Consider the following 19,382-nt stretch of genomic DNA (forward strand, 5'->3'; position numbering starts at 1 on the left):
GGTTAAATGGTAAAACCCAGCACTTGGGTCAAACCAACCCAGCGCGTGTTCTGTCCAATAGTGACCCAGCGGTGTGGTTAAGGTTGGGTTATTTTTTAACCCAGCAGTTTTTAGAGTGTAATATGATGATCTGCCGCTCAAGAAAAATAAAAACTAATTCACAATATGAATAAAAACTATAACAGTATCTCACTGAAACTAAAAAAGTTTTGTTATTTTGTTATAAACCTTCAATGATTTATAAAGTTATCCGAACCCTTTCATGCTCGATGCAATCATGCAAACAAGCTTTTACTCAGTAATGGCTCATTCACAGATAAGATGTCAAGGTTCCCATCAGTCAGCGGCTAAATGCTTCGTATCGCACGTTGCCTTGAGCTCATAAACTCATAAAATCTGCTTTACATGCCAGGAATTCAGTCCATTGTTTTGCCAAAAATAATTTCAGCAGTTTACTGTTCCTGCAGTCCATCAAAAGGGCCGGAAGTGATTACTGTTTATTAAAAACATTTAATGACGTGCACTAGCGGTGTGTTGCAGAATGGCCGCTCGCTGAGGTAAACAAAGACAGGAAGATCAAATAATGCATTCATCACATTCCCCAGGGCCGGAGGCCAAGTTCATGTCAAATCCATAATAAGGAAAGTATCCTAGTTTCCCCACACGCACGTCACTCTCTGCTGGAAATCTACGCAGAGGATGCATTGATATTCCTGGCGCTTCCTTTCTCACAAGCTCAACACAGGCTCGTCACATCACAAGCAGAGCGCGCATCTCCCTCCCACATTAAACACACAATTACAAACCATTAGGCTGCCAAAACAGGGCTTTTGTTTTGTGTTTGGGTTCGTTTTTTCATTTTTTTTTCTTTTTTTTTTTTTCTGAGGGAAAGCGAGTGCATAACAGGCCGGGAGTTTGTCTTGCATGGAAAATAACAAGATTTAAGAGGTAATGAGAGTCGAGGACAACAACGCACAGCTGCCAGAAGCCTGCTGTTTCCATCATCGGTTTAAATCCTGATGCTTTATCATGTCTGCTGATGGACAAACTAATAAAAACTATTTTTTTCCTCAGATTTCTACTGGGATGAACGTGGTATTCTGACTTACCGATGGTCAGTTAGGTCAGGCAGTATTTATATATAAGATTATTTAATGTTTTTGAAAGAAGGCTCGTCTGCTCACCATGGCTGCATTTATTTAATCAAAAATACAGTAGAAATTGTGAAATATTATTATAATTTAAAATATCTGTTTTCTCTGTGAATATATAATAAAGTGTAATTTATTCCTGTGATCAAAGCTGTATTTTCAGCATCATTACTCCAGTCTTCAGTGTCACATGATCCTTCAGAAATCACTCTAATATGAGGATTTGATGATTATCAAAGTCATATTTTTGTGGAAACTGTGATACAAATTTTTTTTTTCGGGATTTTTTGATGATCAGAAAGTTCAAAAGAACAGCATTTCTGTGAACTAGAAATATTTTGTCAATCAATTGATTGATCTTTTGATCAATTTAATGCAACATGCATTAGAAATATTAATTTCTTTAAAAAAAAAAAAGAAGTTAAATGTGGTAAAGGTTTGGGTATCATGAACTAATACAATACTTCCATTACATTATTTCAAATAGCAAATGCAAAAATTCTGCAGGAAACACATAAAAAAAGATACAGAAGTGAAAAGGAGTCAAATGATCAACTCATTTCTGCATCTAGAAATATTATTAATAATTTTATATCATAAAGTTTATTTATTGTAATACTTTAAAATAATCTTCTTTTCATTTTATATATATATACACACACACACACACTATATTCGGTAACACTTTATTTTACAGTGTCCTTGTTACATGTAATACATGTACTTACTAATAACAGTAAATTATGCATAATTACATGCAACTAACCCTCAACCAAACCCTAATCCTACCCTAACCCTATAGTACATGCTGTTAATTAATATCACTCAGTACTTAAATATATAATTACACTGTAACAATGACAACTTCAAATAAAGTGTAACCCTATATTCTTAGATAACTCATTACTACATAATCGTCAGTGTTCTTATAGCTTTCCAAATGAGGGAGTTTCAGGAGAACATAATGGTTTTAAAGCAGAATCATCTATAGTTTGTCTGACTGTGTGTGAATGAAACGGCGGTTCCCTCGTGAGATCTGTCGGAGGTGAGAAGCGCTGCTCTCAGTGGTCATGCACACACACTACAGCTGCGCACTATTGCTAACACACTAAAATGAAACGCTCAGCAGAATTATCTAAACTGACACACAGAGAGCAAGACCTCTTCTCAAGTCTCCAAAAGTCTAAACACATTTTCTGCTTTACACACATTTTGCAATTCAAAATGGCACTTTTTAAACGCACTGAACACGGTTCTCTGCATAACACACAACAATCTGACATAAAGTCACATGTTTGCCATTTCAAAACACTGCCACTTAAAATGACACTCCATGATCTGATTGGCCGATACATGTGTCACCTGACCAAACACCTCAATGCTTAACTGTTAACACTTATCTTTTTCAGTTTACTGTTTTTTGTGAGCATATTTTTGTTCAGTCCAGTGTAAATATATATCCTGTGCATATGTTGCACTGCCTTGTTTGGTGAAAAATAAAAACGTGTGTATATCTGCAAATATTTCTGTGCATGTGAACAATCTGAAGAATTTTCTACAATTTGAACTATTTTAGTATAATGGAAAAGCATGCTAAATATGAGAGTGCTCTTCATTATGCCCAACAGTGTGTAGTTGGTTAGACAAAAATCTGCTAATATAAATGAAGTGCCATTTTGTGTAAAAGTTTGATTTATATGTAGTTTTGGTTGCAGTGCTTCATTATGCAGGATATATGAGGTATTTTGCAGTTTGGAAGTGTGGTGTTGTGAATTGTGTTCAGTATTTTGATAAAACCAGCCTAGTCTGCAAAAATGTGAGTTAGCAATTGGAAAAAACTGTAAATGGACCTGTGAAAAGCTAATGATGGCCAACGACATCTTATAATGCCTATCTGTTTCAATTACTCACATTCTTTAAATACGTCAATGTTAATTCTCTAACGTCTCACTCACTTTTATCTGCCATGTCAACAGTTCTTCCAAATGAGGACTGTACTCGAAGATCACGAAACTTTAATCAGTGTCGTTACTTAATGCAGTTAAAGATCTTTTTTTTTAAAATCAGTAATTAATATTTTGATTTTAATTAAAATTGGTAATATATATTAACTTACGCATGCTATATTAGATCAGAAATATGTGCCTCAAGATTACTTGCTTAATTAAATTTAAAGTTATTTTGAATTGTTTAAATTTATATTTTATTTTTACATACTTATATATGCTAAAAATGGCGTTTTTGCAGTAATTATCATTTTAATTAAAAATTATGAAATATTAAATAATACATGCTAAAAAAAATTAATCGTGTGCCTTTACTGTTGTTTACTTAATGGCTGTTCATATAGTTAAGAATAAAAATTGCAATAATTAATATTTAGATTTTAATTAAAATTGGTAATATATGTGAACTAGAGCATGCTACAAATATTAGATCAGAAATATGTGCCTCAATATTACTTGCTTAATTACATTTAAAGCTATTTAAAAAAAAATTATATATTGTATTTTACATACGTTTTTGGCGTTTTTGTAATAATTAACATTTTAGTTAAAAATACTAATGAAATATTAAATAATACATGCTAAAAAACTTAAAGTATGAAATGTGTGCCTTTACTGTAGATTTCTTAATGGTTGTTCATTTAGTTAAGGATAAAAATTGCAATAATTAACATTTAGATTTTAATTAAAACTAGTTTATATATATATGTTAATTTATACATGCTAAAAAATGTTAAATTAGAAATATGTGCCTCACTTAATGAGTGTCATGTCACATGTAATGATTAAAAAATCTATTTCTTGCCATAATATTTCAATTTTAATTACAAATATTGAAAATAAATTCTAATTTAACATTTTTTAACATGTTTAGTTATATAAGAATATGTTACATTAGAAATATGTGCTGCTTATTCCCACCCCTAAATATTATATTTCAATGCCAGCATTTGTTTTAGGCCAGATAATAAAAGGTAACGAAGCGAATAAGAGTTTTTCACGCACCCACCCAAAATCCTCGTTTTCCTTAAACATGTTTCCTTAAACAAGTCTAGCAGAAATGATGAGGGTCACTTTTCCAGTAACAAAAAGGATCAGATTTCTGGTCCAGCGTGGAAATAACGGTGTGTGACGGCCAGAGTCTCCATGATGTTAACACACTCACCAGACAAGCACAAGAGGAGGGGGAAAAGAGTCCTTACCTTAATGACAATCACAGTTCAGCCCTGAAACGAGAGAGTGAGAGAGAGAGAGAGAGAGAGAGAGAGAAAGAGGGAGAGAGAGAGAGAGAGAGAGAGAGAGAGAGAGATATTAAGGCTTATTTACACAGCACTTTTCATACATAATGGCCATTCAAAGTGCTTTACATAAAAGTGATTAAAAATAATTATAAAAGGCGCATAATAAATTAATAAAAAATAAAAAATACAAATAACACAAAATATAAAGAAGAAATAAAAGGAAATAATTACTTGCAATAATTAATTGCATAGAGTGCTTTACATAAAAGTGATAAAATAATTATAAAAGGCGCATAATAAATTAATAATAAAACATAATAAATATAAATTATACAAAATAATAAGAAATAAAAGGAAATAATTATTTGCAATAATTAATTGCATAAAGAAAACAAAGAATAATTTTAGAATTTAATGACAATTAAGCAAGCAATTCTAATTACTGTAATGCAGATTGTAAAAAAACTAACTAAAATATAAATAATTATCATAAAAAAATCATTAAAATATAAATATTATAATATAAAAATAATATAAATGAACACTTTACAGTAAGGTTTCATTAGTTAACATACGTTAATGCATTAACTAATATTAACTAACAATGAGCAACACATTTGTTACAGTGTTTATTAATCTTTGTTAAAGTTAGTTATAATACAAATACAGCTGTTCATTGATTGTTGATGTCGGCTCAGGTCCATTAAATAATATTAACAGATACAACTTAAATAATTGTTTAAATAATGTAATGTTAAATATTAAATGATGAAATTATCATTAGCTTATATTAATAAATGCTTTAAGTAATTTAATGCTTAAATGCTTTTTTTTTTCCCTGTTCCTCAGTGCAGCTTCAAAGTCTCAACACAAGGAATACAAGTCTTATCTAGACAAATAATAAACATTTATATACTTTTTAACCACAAATGCTATCGCTTGACGTATAGGCGAAAGTACCGACCCAGTGTTTACAAAGCGAACGTGCAAAGACTAAGTCACACGGCCTTTACAACAACAACAAAAAGAAGGTAAAACAATGATGTCGGATGATCTTGAACATCACCAACGTGATTACATCACGCGCAAAGTCGCGGAGCTAGTCCAAGACGAGCATTTGTGGTTAAAAAGTGTATAAATGTTTATTTTTGTTATAAAACGGCCGATGGTTTGTCTAGATAAGACTCTTATTCCTCGGCTGGGATCGTGTCGAGACTTTGAAGCTGCACTGAAACTCACATTTGGACCTTTAAACTTTTGGACCCCATTGAAGACACTATATGGAGAAAAATCCTGGAATGTGTTCCTCAAAAACCTTAATTTCTTTCCGACTGAAGAATGAAAGACATGAACACCTTGAATGACATGGGGGACATCATCAGGAAATCTTAATTCTGGAGTGAACTACCTAATTGTAATTCTCCATTTGTTTGTCTTTTGATTTTTGGGTAAAATGTGACCCTGGACATGTTTTCGTTTACCCGGTATAATTAGTTGTTAACTAACTGAACTTGTTAAAGAGCAGAGATAAATTGAGGGAATAGTGAGTGTGTGTGTGTGTGTGAAGTCTTTTAAGGGTTAGCACTCTTTGCTAATGGATTTGCGGTAGTGAGTTATTCACAGTCTTAATGAGCTGTAATAAAACGCGCGGCGGGTGAGCAGAGCCGAGGGTCTCGTGTTTCAGCGCCACAGTCATCCTGAAGGGAAATTCCCCCACAATGCACTCGCTAAACTGCTCTGATTACTTAATTCATTAACCATAAACTGAATCACATAGGGATGTGCCCACATCCAGGTCATCCTAGGCTGGGACACACGATGGATACTCTTTCAAACCATTAAATCGCCCCTATTATGATATTTTAAAGGTTCCTAATTATTTTGGAGTCTCCAATAAAAGATTTACATGCATCCAAGGTCAAAAACATTTAAATTATATACATAATATACATTCATACACCTCATTTCTCAATACAATTCATAGGAAGATTCAGTGTGTCCACCAAAGTGTTTTTAGCCAGCTGAACACGCCTAGCTGTGAGCGCTTGAGAGCGTTTTGGCAGCGCAGCGTTTTTGTCCGTTGAGACGCTTTGCTTGTTATGATGCGGATTATCCGCGAAAGTGTTACTAGTATCTCATTTCACACATTTTTTTTTTCTGTGTTGATTCTATATTAAAATGTCGATACAATGTAACACATTTTCTCTGGCTCTTGTTTTAAATTATTTTGTTCCGTTATTATTAGGGCTGGGTAAAAAATATCAATTTCTCGATTTTAATCGATTCTCATTTTTACGAAACGATATCAATTCTTAAATCCCAAGAATCGATTAGTCTTCCTGTTTTCAGTTGATGAATGAATGTAATATTGTAGCACGCATCCCATCCAATAAATCGCAATAATCTTTGTGCTTTGTTATTATTGATATGAAACAAAGTCTCAGATTTCAAATTACATCCATTTTCTTACGAAATTCAAAAACATAATTACCGTTTTTGTCGCTGTGGCGTGAGACCGCTCTGGCGCAGCTCTAGAGAAGCACATGACCTTCTCTTCCGCCTTAATAACACCAGTTACAGCGCGAACTAAACATGAATGAGCATCTGAAAGTGTGTTAAAAGGTAGAGTACAACTTATCGAAATCTGTATCATGTCACATGGAATCGCTCGATCAGTGTTTCAACCGTGGAAAGACGTTAGTAAACAATGTCATGTAACGTCACATTTACCTCAGAAAAACCATATCCAGTGACCATAAACTCAGCTAGAAAAATTAACTCTAGAGAGGAGCATGCTAAATATATGCTAAATATATGCACCATATTACATATTCATTATAATTTTGAATGTTCTTCAATATTTAATGCATGTTTGAAAAAATCTGGAAAGTTTTTATGACAGCCACCATTTAATTTTTTATATAATTTCAGATTTTATTATTATAAAATAAATAAAAGTGTATTTTAAGTGTTTGTATACAAATCAGTTAATTTTTACCTTCAATATTATAGTAGGCTAATGAAGCATATAGGCTACAACTGACTCCCAGTTTACAGTAATAGTTAAGAGATTTGTTTTCCTTGAGAAAATTTGCAGTGTATTGTACCTGATATCCAAAATAAACAATATTGAATCGAATCGTAATCGAATCGAATTGCAAGCTTGTGAATCGAAATCGAATCGAATTGTGAAATTTGTGTCAATACCCAGCCCTAGTTATTATGCTTGTTGTTGTCGTCTGTTGACGTTGTACAAGCAGAATGTGGCAGTTGGTCGGTGTGGTATTAGTCCCGCCCTTCCTCCACTGTGATTGGACGGTTGGGTAAAAAGTGACAGTGATGAGCACCGCGTTTTACCAAAAGTTGAACATTCTTCAACTCTCGGCGACCGGTAAAAAACGCCGGGTGCTCAGCGCTTCAGCGTAAAAAAAACGCTCAGCGCCTCGTTACGCTCATGCTGTTTAAAAAACACTCTGCTCTGCTCTGATTGGTCAAACGGCCCAGTCTGCTGTGATTGGTCGACTGCTAATAGTGCATGTCAGAAACTAATTTCAGCTCTTTCTCAGCGTTTGATACACAGTGATACAAACAGTAACGATGGAGTCGGTTTTACTGTATTAATTCGAGTTTATCAGCTCCGTCAAATTGTTGCATGTCTTCGGTAGAATAGAGGTTTGTGTACATTTAATTTGATGTATAAATACGTTATTGTTCTGTAAATTGTTTAATTTTAATGCAAAGTAACATACAGGGTCGCGATGTGAGTCACGAGTGTCGCGTCGGTCTTTTCGCGTGATGGAAACGCCTGATGCCTTTTTATGAACGTACAATTCCATTCCATTGACTCCCATTCATTTTGGCGTCACTTTGACAGCGAATAACTTTACATCTGAGGCGTTTATAGACTCCATTTGTCCATTATTTATTTCTAAAGAAACACGACAATGTATAAAAGGCTCCATTACCTTGTATCTTACGTTATGGCCCTGTAGAAGCAGTTTTTGTAGAAATAGGCTAACGATTGCGTCATAACCACGCGACTCTCTGTCGCACAGTAGAGAGATTACCGTATGGACAGGAGGAGAAGCTCGCGGGCGATCGGGGGGACGTGGAGGCAAAACGACAAAGCAATTAATCAGAATACCTAGCAAAAGTGTCTCCTGCTCCAGCTCATGGACAGCTCCTCCTCACGCTCTCCGTCTCTGCAAGATTCGGAAGGGAATGATTCAGATTTCTCTCGGCACAGCTACTAGAAGACAGACGGGTTGCTCACGTCACATCTACGTCGTCAAGCTCAGTGTGAGTCTGCGCAGTCGCTCAGCCATCAGGAAGAAGAGCTTCTAATTGACTTCACTTTTCTCCGTTGAATCCAATGGGGTCGCTGTGTCCATTTCTTTTACTGTCTATGAGTAAACGGGACAACAGACACTGATCGGTTACACTTGAATTACCTCTAAATGTTTAATTTTTACTTCTAATATTTGTTGAACAAGCTTAAATGTATGCAATATGTATTCAAAACTATATAAAATATGCAATACTGTAAAACATTATTTAAAAAAAAGGAATTATCATGCAAACCAGTGGCTGTGTGGAGTATTTTTAAAGTTTAGAGGATTTATAAAAGTTTAGAGGATTTAAGTTAATCCGTAAACATTAATTCATGTATGAAGTTTATTTAAAAAAAAAGCTAGTACTATAGTAAAAATGAATCAACCTATAATGCTGGGTTAAATAAACAACCCAATTTGCTGGGTAAAATTAACCCAACGTGTGTTCTGTCCTATATTTACCCAGCTCTTGGGTTGAAAACAACCCAAATTGGGTTTGTTTTTTTTACCTTTAAAAATTTGCAGACCTTTTACATTCACAAACAGCGATATTACACACTGCCTGAAAGGGAGCATTGGAAAGAGCATAATAGCAGCACTTTAACAGGGACCGCGTGAAGCCAGAAACACATGAAACACATAATATGAAAGCTTGCTCAATGCATTGAATATTGTGGTGGTATAGCAACTCACTCAAGCGGTCAAAGTTTCCTTCAAATATCTGTGCCATTAAATCAGATATGTTATTATGCATAAGGTATGTTTCAGGGCTCAATGCAAGGGAGAATGGTTAAATTTCCCTCAAACATCCACCCTTCAAACACTACGTGTGTGTTTGTGATTAATAGCTCATGACAATTTAATGGAGAAACATATAGCCTGGCACCCAGCAGCTTCTTTCAGGAGTAAATAAGCCCCATTAACACCATATGCTAGCAATGCCACACAAGGCGACCGGCTCAACTTGAACTTAATCACACTCGCATAAGTCAAGGCGGGAAACATCCTCAAGGTAGCAATTTCAGAGTCACATGAACGACGTATTTCATTATAGCTTTAAAAGAAAAAGCATGGTCAGTTAAACTCCTGCCAGCTGCTCGAAGGGGTTTGTGCTGGGAAAGAAACTATGGGGAACACAGAAATAACTGTTCACTTAATTACAGAGCAAAGTCTGTCATTTCTTGTCATAGTATAGAAATCACAGTTAATCACAGTTTTCATCCTCGTAACACACTGAGCACATTAATTAGAGGCAATAAAGTGTGAAATGTCAACAAATTAGCTCTAAAAAAAGTGTTGCTGTTGTAGAACATGAGAATAAAAAGTGATTGATTTCAAATTATACTTTTTTTTTTAAAGTTAGATTACAATTAGATACACTTATATATATATATATATATATATATAGATGAATAGCAATAATAATCTTGATAATGATAATTATATTATACACTGTAAAAAAATTATTTGATCAATAATTTATGACAACATGTTTTATGTTGCTTTAACTCTCCAAAGTAAGTTAAGCAATTTTCAACCTTTTTATAAGTTATACAAGATTCGACTCATTTTTAAAGTCAGTTTAATGTAATTTAAGTTGAAATTACTTAAACATCCCAGTTGATTGTACTCAATTTAAGGCATTAACTTTTTTTTACAGTGTATAAATTATATTATATTTTAAATAATTTGGTAACACTTTCTATTCACTTTCCATGCTTATAATGAATTATAGCTCCATTTATACTTATTTATAAGTATTGCTATTTTATAAATACATTTATGAAGATTCATTAACTGCATTATAAGAACAGTTATAGTTACATTTATTTTATTTTATATTTACTTATAAGTCATGCATTTGCTTTTTCAATGCACATGCTTATAATCCATTATACACTGATTTATAAGTAATAATTAGTCATATATGGTTCCATGAATATATTTATAAAGATGCAACCAGCATTGCTATAATGCTATTATATTATAGTTACAATGACTTTTTAGTAATTCAGATTTATTTCTGTCAAATAATTGAATATATTGTTATTAATAGCCGCGTCGTGTTCTTATAAATACTTATTGTGAGTGATAATACAGTTACTAACCTCTATGAATGCATCGTTGATGGCTTTAAGTAAAGTGAAAAATCAATTGAAAGTTGTTTACTTGCAAATGTAACTAATGAACAATAATTCCTGTGATAAAATAATGGGGGAAAAAACAGAAACCATTAATACAAACAGTTGACAAAAAAATGATCTTTTTTAATGTTACATACTAGCAAAACACTGCAACAATATTTTTTAAAGTATAATTTCATGCATATGGCTGAGGAGATCAAATCAAATTGTCCATTTCAGATGCAGCGTTAGTGTGAATAATTGTTGCATTGGTCAGGAAAAACTGAAAAGGTAACATCCCAATTCGGCTCTAAAATATGTATTATGTATAAAAATGTGTATCATCACAAACTATGCATTTTCCTTTGCAAAAGGTTTTTGTGGGTAATATTAGCCCATAAAGCATGCACATATGCACACTTAAAGTATTATGAAAACACTATTACTATTACACTATTAATTCTATACTCAAAATACAGCTGCAAAGATGAATATTGCATGATAATTCTGCTCAAACACCCGAGTTCCTCCAGGATTTGATTTGTCAAATGTGATATGTTAATGGTGAAATGTTCTTTTTTTAAAGCTCACTGCGCTGCCAGCAATGAATCAAAATCCAGCTGCCGTGGAAAAAGTGGAAACTGAATCATCACTTTCAGGAGAGCAGAAGAAAGAAAGAAAAAAAGCACGTAAAACGCATTGCACAGATTTGATATGCAGCAGTAAATTAGACAAAATTACTCATTTGAGATGGGGGCCTGCTAAATCTATCAGACTGTTATTCTAAGAGACAGTAAATAATTAAATAAATGTTCACAGCAGCCATCAGAAAGCAGAAGGTCATATAGCTGATGTTTTCCCTCACACTGAGAGATTTAACAGGAGTTTGCATATTGCAGCGAGCTACAGGAGGGAAACGTTAGATCATATATCAGGATATTAACACCAATACAGATTATTTTACCTTTTGTCAATCATGGATGCCTTGAGTCAAAGGGACACGTCATCTGACAACACAAAAGTAGAAGAGCAGAGTCAATACAATAATAATAATAATAATAGTAATAGTTGCAGTTGCTCATAATCACCCATCTGTAATACACGTCTTTGCCACCAGATGGCTCAGTGTATCACACACTCATAACAATAATAACATTTCACAAGGTTTATAGTTCATGTTAGGGGTCTGTTCAAATCAATAACCCTGTAAAGCCTAATATAGGAAATAATACCCAGAGAAATCTAGTTTTTTTTTTATTTTATGTAATAGACAGCTTAATTTTATTCAACAAAAATGAGCAATTTGGACAATATTATACGGACAAAAAGTAAGACGAAATGAGATCTTTATTGCAGTACAGCAGATATGCATATACATATCAAATGTCACTCTATACCTGCCAGTAATGATATTTAAATGCTTAGTTTTATGATTAAAGCTCTGTAGTTTTAATGCAATGCAATAAAATGATGATTGAGAATAAACAAACGTCAAAAGCCTGAGGATCATATTTGATTTTTCTCAAACAAACCAAAGCTGCTTCGGTCCAGTATGTGTTCATCTTGAAATACTAAAAGTTATTCTTATGTTTACTTTATAAAAATCAGATTTCACAGCAAAAAGACATTGTGAAGCACAAGCTGAAGGAGGACGTTTGTACAAAATACACTAAAAGACTTTTAAAACTGCTTAAAAAAGTGTAACCTACTGGAGGAGATTGTGTGCGACAGGTTTATCAGCAAAGATTTCATCATATTGATCATTCAGAGGCCTTAGAAAGTCACGCATTAAATATACAGCATGCTTATAGATACTGGGTTAAATATGATCAATAATATGTCATGCATCCCTTTGCAAACAGCTTCAGATCCTTCCCAATATTTAAGCAGCAACGGTGCAAATCCCCCAATTCTTCTGTTCACGAGCATCACAGACGGTTCACGTCCCACACAACATCTTGACACACGATGAGTCTGAGCTCTACAATAACACTCGTGTTTCTGCCAGCCGAGAATGTGCGCGCGACTCATCCAGACACGAGCTGAAATTTACACTCCGTCTCCAGTAAACTCACGCACACACTGAGCGTTTCTTCTATAATAGGCAATGTGGATTGTGTGTTTTATTTAGAGAAGGCATAAATAATTAAGGTTTATACGGTGCAGGTTGGAGAGACGGTTGACAGATAGACTGATGGGGTCCGTCTGCTGTGAACAGGTGGCCTCGTGGTTAATGAGCTGGTAACTGATAGGTTGTAGGTTCAAACCTGCTGAGAATTAAGGGCGTTTTCACACCTGAAAGTCCGAACCAAAGGTCATGTTTTGATGCATTTTATACATTCATCAAGTTTTGGTTTGGTTTCACATTGCAATCATTTTTTTCTTCAAGACTGGTTATACCTTTTAAAAGTCAGTTACATAAAAACGTTACACCAAACTAACTGCTAGTGGGTCAGACTATAGGTTTTAAAGACACAGTCTTCATTTTTTTTTTTTTTTTTTTTTTTTTTTTATATATAGGCTATATATACACTCACAAATCACCTGCAGTTTCTTCAAGAAGCCCAGTTTGGGAAACTGTACTAAAACTAAACTGGACATCCTCATATTATGAAGAAAGGTTCCCTGCTCACAAACAGTCACAAGGTGGCAGTGGAGTCCAACTAGATTCCAGATTCTTTCTCATGTTTTTGTGCCTACAAGTGAGTTTTACATGTTTAGTGCATCGTTCCCTTTAGATTTGTGTAATGTTTTATCGTTTTTTTTTTTTTGATTGACAGTTCAAGCTCTACATTTCACTGCTCATTCCTCCTCTTTGTCATTCATAAAAGATCAAATGCCAAACTCGATCAATCACCAGCAGTGATGATGAGCTCAACATCATGTTATCTGCGGGTTTTCTTCAACTCTGAGCTCAAGACTCAAGACTCCAGACTCTTCCAGATCTCTGAGAGCTGTTGCAGACTCAGATCGTCTCATATTTCAGGGGGGTTCAGTCTTTTTTAAATGCCACGAACCCTCAAATGATCATCCTCGTGTGAGGGACCCCATCCGAAAATTTAAAAACACCCAATTATACACTGAAAATTGACAATATAAATCTAAAATTAGTTTCTATTAAATGACATTATCATATTTTTTTCTACTCACTAAAGTGATGTAGTTCTGTTAAGTGTATTATTTGTTTATTTAACTGAATTTATATTAATAACTTCTTTTTGTAAGTATTTATTTCCATGTAATGTAATTTAATAGATCAATAACTAACTAATATTTTTTATTTTACATAAAATGTCATAATTATTACACAGAAAGTCCAAAGTCGCAATTTCGATTTATTAATCTCATAATAGGCTAATGGTTTAGGCCTATATACCATAAATATGACTTAAGAAACACCAAAGCATGATTTTTTTGTTTTCTTATATCTTGTTTTCCATAGGACTGGTTTCGAATCTCTGCATGTATTCTGAAGCTTTAGATTACAATTACCTACACTTTACTCACTTAGCACAAGTATGCTACCTCAAGTAGCACAAATACAGTGTAAAAACGAATTTTGACAATGTGTATAATTTGTCGTTTGGTAAAAGAGTCTTACCTCAGAAACCCGTCGTCCTCCAGTCAGACTAGCGGTTGCGCGCGCAGCTCCTCTCACTTTTAGCGGGAACAATTTAGCGTCTCGTGCGCCCATTCAGAAATACTGAAATAATATGAATAAGTGCGATTGACTTGGGTGAAATGCATCGTAGTTGTGATAAATGAAAGAGCTGCAACTCAACTAGGTCTATTTGTTAAAGTTAGCCTACAAGATGTAGACAAATAGGCCTGGTTGTATTGTGATATTTTCACTACCCTTGAAAGGCCTCAGTTGAAATATAGGCTACAGCTTGTAAATGCCAAAAAGTGTGGTCTGTTTTGTTTAACATAAACATATCGACGTTTTGAGTCTAATGTACGTATTTTTAACATTTCTGAGCCTACGTTTAGCCTACACGACAATGATATAGGCTACTAAAAACGAAAAAGTTTTTCCTTTGCATTTTTAGTGTAGGCTACAGATGTCAACGTTGTCAAAACGATTCCTCTTTACATGGATCCTCGAAAACAACTAAAAACGCTGTATTCTGTATGTATTATGTCACTTTGTAGAGACATATACACTTTTAGCTTGAACACGTAATACGCATGCGTAAGACGTCAGTATTACAAATTCACGTTTTCGCAGTTTATATGGAGACGATAACAGTATCGTTTTTAAAAACATTTTCAGACTCACAAAACGCTGTTGTCGCGTAGATGAACAGCTAAAACGCTTAAAAAAATACGTTTTTAATTGAAAACGCCCCCCTAAACTCATAGAAAATGAAAGACTTGAGCATGATGCGAACGCTCCTTAAAGGTGCCCGCAATATTTTTTTTCCCTCATGACTTTTTACACATAAAAAAATAAAGTACTTAAAAAAAAAAGTTTAATTTCACAAGATAGGTATAGGCTACTAATAAAACATCTTGTTTACAGTAATGCATTTACAATGGAAGTCTATGGGGCAAAGCACCCGGAGTGAGCATTAAAATACACACAGTTTCAAGAGTATATCCTTAAAACTTAAATGCAATAGATCCGACATGTTGAGAAGAGATATAGCCTTCTCTGTGCATGGTGTGCAGTGCAGGCATCTGAAAGCACCGCCTCTGTTATCATACTCTTGCTCTACTCAGTAATGTAATGTTGTCATTTAGAGATAACTCACTGCCCCCAAAACAGCGCAGACATTATTAATAGCTCCTTTATTGTGACTGTTTCATATTTCAGGCTAAAATTAGATCCGGGACATGTGGCTAGAACTAAACAGGGAAGCATCTTAACCTTACATCTAAATGCAGAGTGATTTCTTCCAGCTATGCAAGGACAGATTTTCATTATGGCTCTCATTACAACGGAGAAACTTAACCTCTTGCCCAATGCCAAATGTAGCCTTTATATTACTGCTTCTGTTTACCCTCTGTTTACTGTGCATATCTCAACCAACACACAAGATACACACTGAGGTAATGTTGCCTGTAAATATTAAATGGATATTTATATATATGAGGGAAGTTATTCTGATTCCAAATGTACGAGAGTGCATGAATTAAAAAAAAAAATATTTGCACAGATAAATCATTTATAAAAAATATTGCAATATTCCATAAAAAACAAGAATTGTCCATTTTGATTTCATGGTGACTTTAAGATGTTCTGCTGGCTGTTGGTTCAATGCTAATAAACAGAGTAAGACACGCTGCCCTTAAACAATGTCATTACTTTCCACTTTTAAACCTCATGTATACAGTAAGTCTGTTTTTGCTAAATATATATATAGTTATCATTTTTTCTGTGCAAAGTGTGCATTATAATATTTGTTTCCTGAAGCTGATATATCCACAGATTATAATAAACAGACATATTTTTTGTCTACTCATTTTACCAAGATTTATCAGATTTATATCAGTGCTGAAATGTAATACTTAAACTTTAATGAGCCATTGCTAAAACATTCAGAATTCATAAATGTTGCACTGGAAGATTTTTTTGTGTGTGTGTGTCTCTAATCAAATGTCTGTCCAAGATAATACAAGGTATATGAGCCGTGATTGCCATTCCCTCTAACACATATTCATATTCTAAGTGCAATTTTTATCTCATGACCTGATTATTTTTGAACTGACCTTATGGGATTATGTGTCTTCATTGTAGCATTTTTAGAGTGTGATATACAGGCGGTGGTGTTATGGTCTGCTTGTTAAAGTCTGCAGCTGTTGTCTCGAGAGAGGTTTCATATAGAGCCGCTTCTGACTGAAAGTATCTCATTGCAAACAGGACAGACCCGACAGGCCGGCCTGAAGTGGGGCACAAACACACAGAGCAACAGTAACCAGCAAAAACAGACTTACTGTATACATGAGGTTTAAAAGTGGAAAGTAATGACATTGTTTAAGGGCAGCGTGTCTTACTCTGTTTATTAGCATTGAACCAACAGCCAGCAGAACATCTTAAAGTCACCATGAAATCAAAATGGACAATTCTTGTTTTTTTATGGAATATTGCAATATTTATCATAAATGATTTATCTGTGCAAATCATTTTTGATTCGTACAACTCGTACTTTTGAATCAGAATAACTTCCCTCACCTCTTCTCTGATGATGAAGGCGGGGCAACCTGTCACTCACATGAGATCAGCCAATAGCAAACCACAGCCATCCAATCAATTCCCCACAGACAAAATCAAGCCCCGCCCACATTTGTTCTTGTTCCAGAAGCGGTTCACTCGGTTATACGTCACAAAAGGGAAGAAAAGACTAGCTAACTTCTATTTCATACCAACTTTAATCATCCATAGGCTCCTTCATGATCTCTCAACATTCAGATGAGGGCCGTACAGTGACTGTCGTATTTTGAGTGCAGATGTGTTGTAAGCATCAGCTTCCTCTCAGATGTTTCTTCTGAAGTTCTCAAATTAGCAAATGAGTCATTTGTTGACAGCGAGAGAATTAAAATTAAACATTCGAACTTGGATGAATTTAATGAGAAATGTTTCAGTATCTGGGTTTCAATTGCAATAATTTAACAAATCTGAGCACCGTTTGAGACATTATTGAGATCTGTTCTGAAGTTATAGACGAGATACGTGATATTACTGTCGTCTTTTTCTCATAATAAAATTCTTAGTGCTGCCTATTATAGAAGAAAATATGATAATATAATAAAATAAATGCTTTTTTCTGATGGAATTATTATATTCTAATAAGAATTACAAACAAAATTTAAACAAAGTAAAATGTCAAAATGCATTACAGTAATCAGTGTTATTTTTGTATTATTGAGATAGGCCTTTATTATAATTTATATAGCCTATATTTTTTTAAAAACGAGACCTTCCCCGACTTCCTAGGTTGTCCTAAGAAAAGCCTGTAAACTGAATTTTAAGTGAAAGACTCGGGACGTTTTTGCCGGGAAAATCAAAAGGATGTGACGTTTACACTTGCTCCTGAGAACCTCTTCAAAAAGACACATGAGAGTAAAGCTGGAGTCCTGTGAAGGTCTTGGATCAGTGATTCACAGAGGATCTCCTATAGTTTAATCGGCTGAATGAAGAGATTATAGGGTTTTTCAGTCATGGCACACTTTAGAAATGTCCGTAAGGTGGGACATTCCCCAACAGCTGACCCTGAATCAGACACAAGGGAGTCACATGGTTCACTTCCCATGATCCAAGCAAATCAGTGTGTCTCAATCTCTCAACTCTTAATCCTGATGAGAATTAATTTCACGTTAGTGTGTTAGATTGTTCTCCACAGAAGAAGATCCCATTTGGGTCAGATTGGTTTTCTTCTAAAGGACACAGCAAAGTCAAAAATACTGAGGAAGAAAATCTTTTTGCAGTGTATTAAGGAGACACAGTTAAACCTTGACTGAAACATATCTGAGGACTCGTGAGATATGAACGAGCAACCCCTGAGCTCCTCCTTTCAGCTCATGCTTTGCCTAATACGTCCATAACACAGATCCCGGCGTCAGACTGTGATCACGGCTATTCTAGTGCGAGAGACTGACAGCAGCGATTGGACCAAATTAATGAGGCGGGACTCTCATCACTTCTAATTAGAAACCACACTAAAAACTATTTTTGGCCTCTGTTCCTACGGGGAGATTTCAAGCCTCCCACCCGGACAATATCACAGAACAAATATAGACGACTCAGGGTCGAGTGTGTGACATTTTCTAATATTTTAATATGTATTAAGCGTTATATATTACAAAATAGACTTTTTTCATGTTCTTAAGAAAATTTAAGTGGTTTGCCCCTGCAAATTTTTTAAATTTTTTTATTTTAGTATTTATTAATATTTTGAATTACCTGTTATTTTTAAATTCAGTTTTAGTTTTAAAAATGCTGTATGTGTTTTTTCCCCATTTTTTATTAGTTTGTCTTAAAATGTTTCCATTGAGCTTTTATCTTTTGGTTTTTGTTTTAGTAATTTTAGTAATATTTTGAATTACCTGTTATTTTTAAATTCGTTTTAGTTTTCGTTTTAGTAAAAATTTTAGTTTTAAAGATGTTGTATGCGTTTCCCCCCCATTTTTTATTAGTTTGTCTTAAAATGTTTCCTTTGAGCTTTAATCTTTTGGTTTTAGTAATTTTATTCATTTAATTTTAGATTTTAGAGCATTGCTACGCACATGCGTAAGTGTTGTGGCTGGTTGCCAGGGTGTTGCTATGCGTCTGCTAAAGTGTTTTTTTAAGTCATGTTGCTGGGTGTATACATAGAGTTATAGAGTTACAAATTTCAGTGATGCAACCACAGATCGAGCAACCATAAACACTAAAATAAGTCATTCAGAATCTTTTTTTTTTTTTTTTTCTGTCGTTTATTTCCAAACCCCACATTACAAAATAACAGTGTTTTGAACTCTGACATTTAAAGAGAGCTCTTGGCTTACAGGAAGACACTTTACCAAAGCAGGTCATGCAAAAACATTGTGG

At 34.3% G+C, this 19,382-nt stretch overlaps 1 protein-coding gene across 13 annotated transcripts in view; it reads right to left on the reverse strand.

Moving 5' to 3' along the window:
- LOC308698673 (uncharacterized protein) overlaps positions 1-16,698 on the reverse strand; it is a 67,080-nt gene extending 50,382 nt beyond the window's left edge. For 5 of the 13 annotated variants that reach the window (XR_014031099.1, XR_014031100.1, XM_081378925.1 and 2 more), the window contains exons 1-5: positions 16,565-16,698; positions 14,454-14,555; positions 10,838-11,859; positions 8,543-8,801; positions 4,360-4,383 (exon numbers count right to left, since the gene is read on the reverse strand). The gene's annotated coding sequence lies outside the window, so the exon portion shown is untranslated. The remainder of the gene's footprint in view (positions 1-4,359; positions 4,384-8,542; positions 8,802-10,837; positions 11,860-14,453; positions 14,556-16,564) is intronic. The other 8 variants (XR_014031095.1, XR_014031094.1, XR_014031096.1 and 5 more) reach the window with 8 other exon arrangements.
- Between the last annotated feature and the right edge of the window lie 2,684 nt (positions 16,699-19,382).

Source organism: Scardinius erythrophthalmus (assembly GCF_964197995.2).
Source record: "Scardinius erythrophthalmus genome assembly, chromosome: 11".
Lineage (NCBI taxonomy): Eukaryota > Metazoa > Chordata > Actinopteri > Cypriniformes > Leuciscidae > Scardinius > Scardinius erythrophthalmus.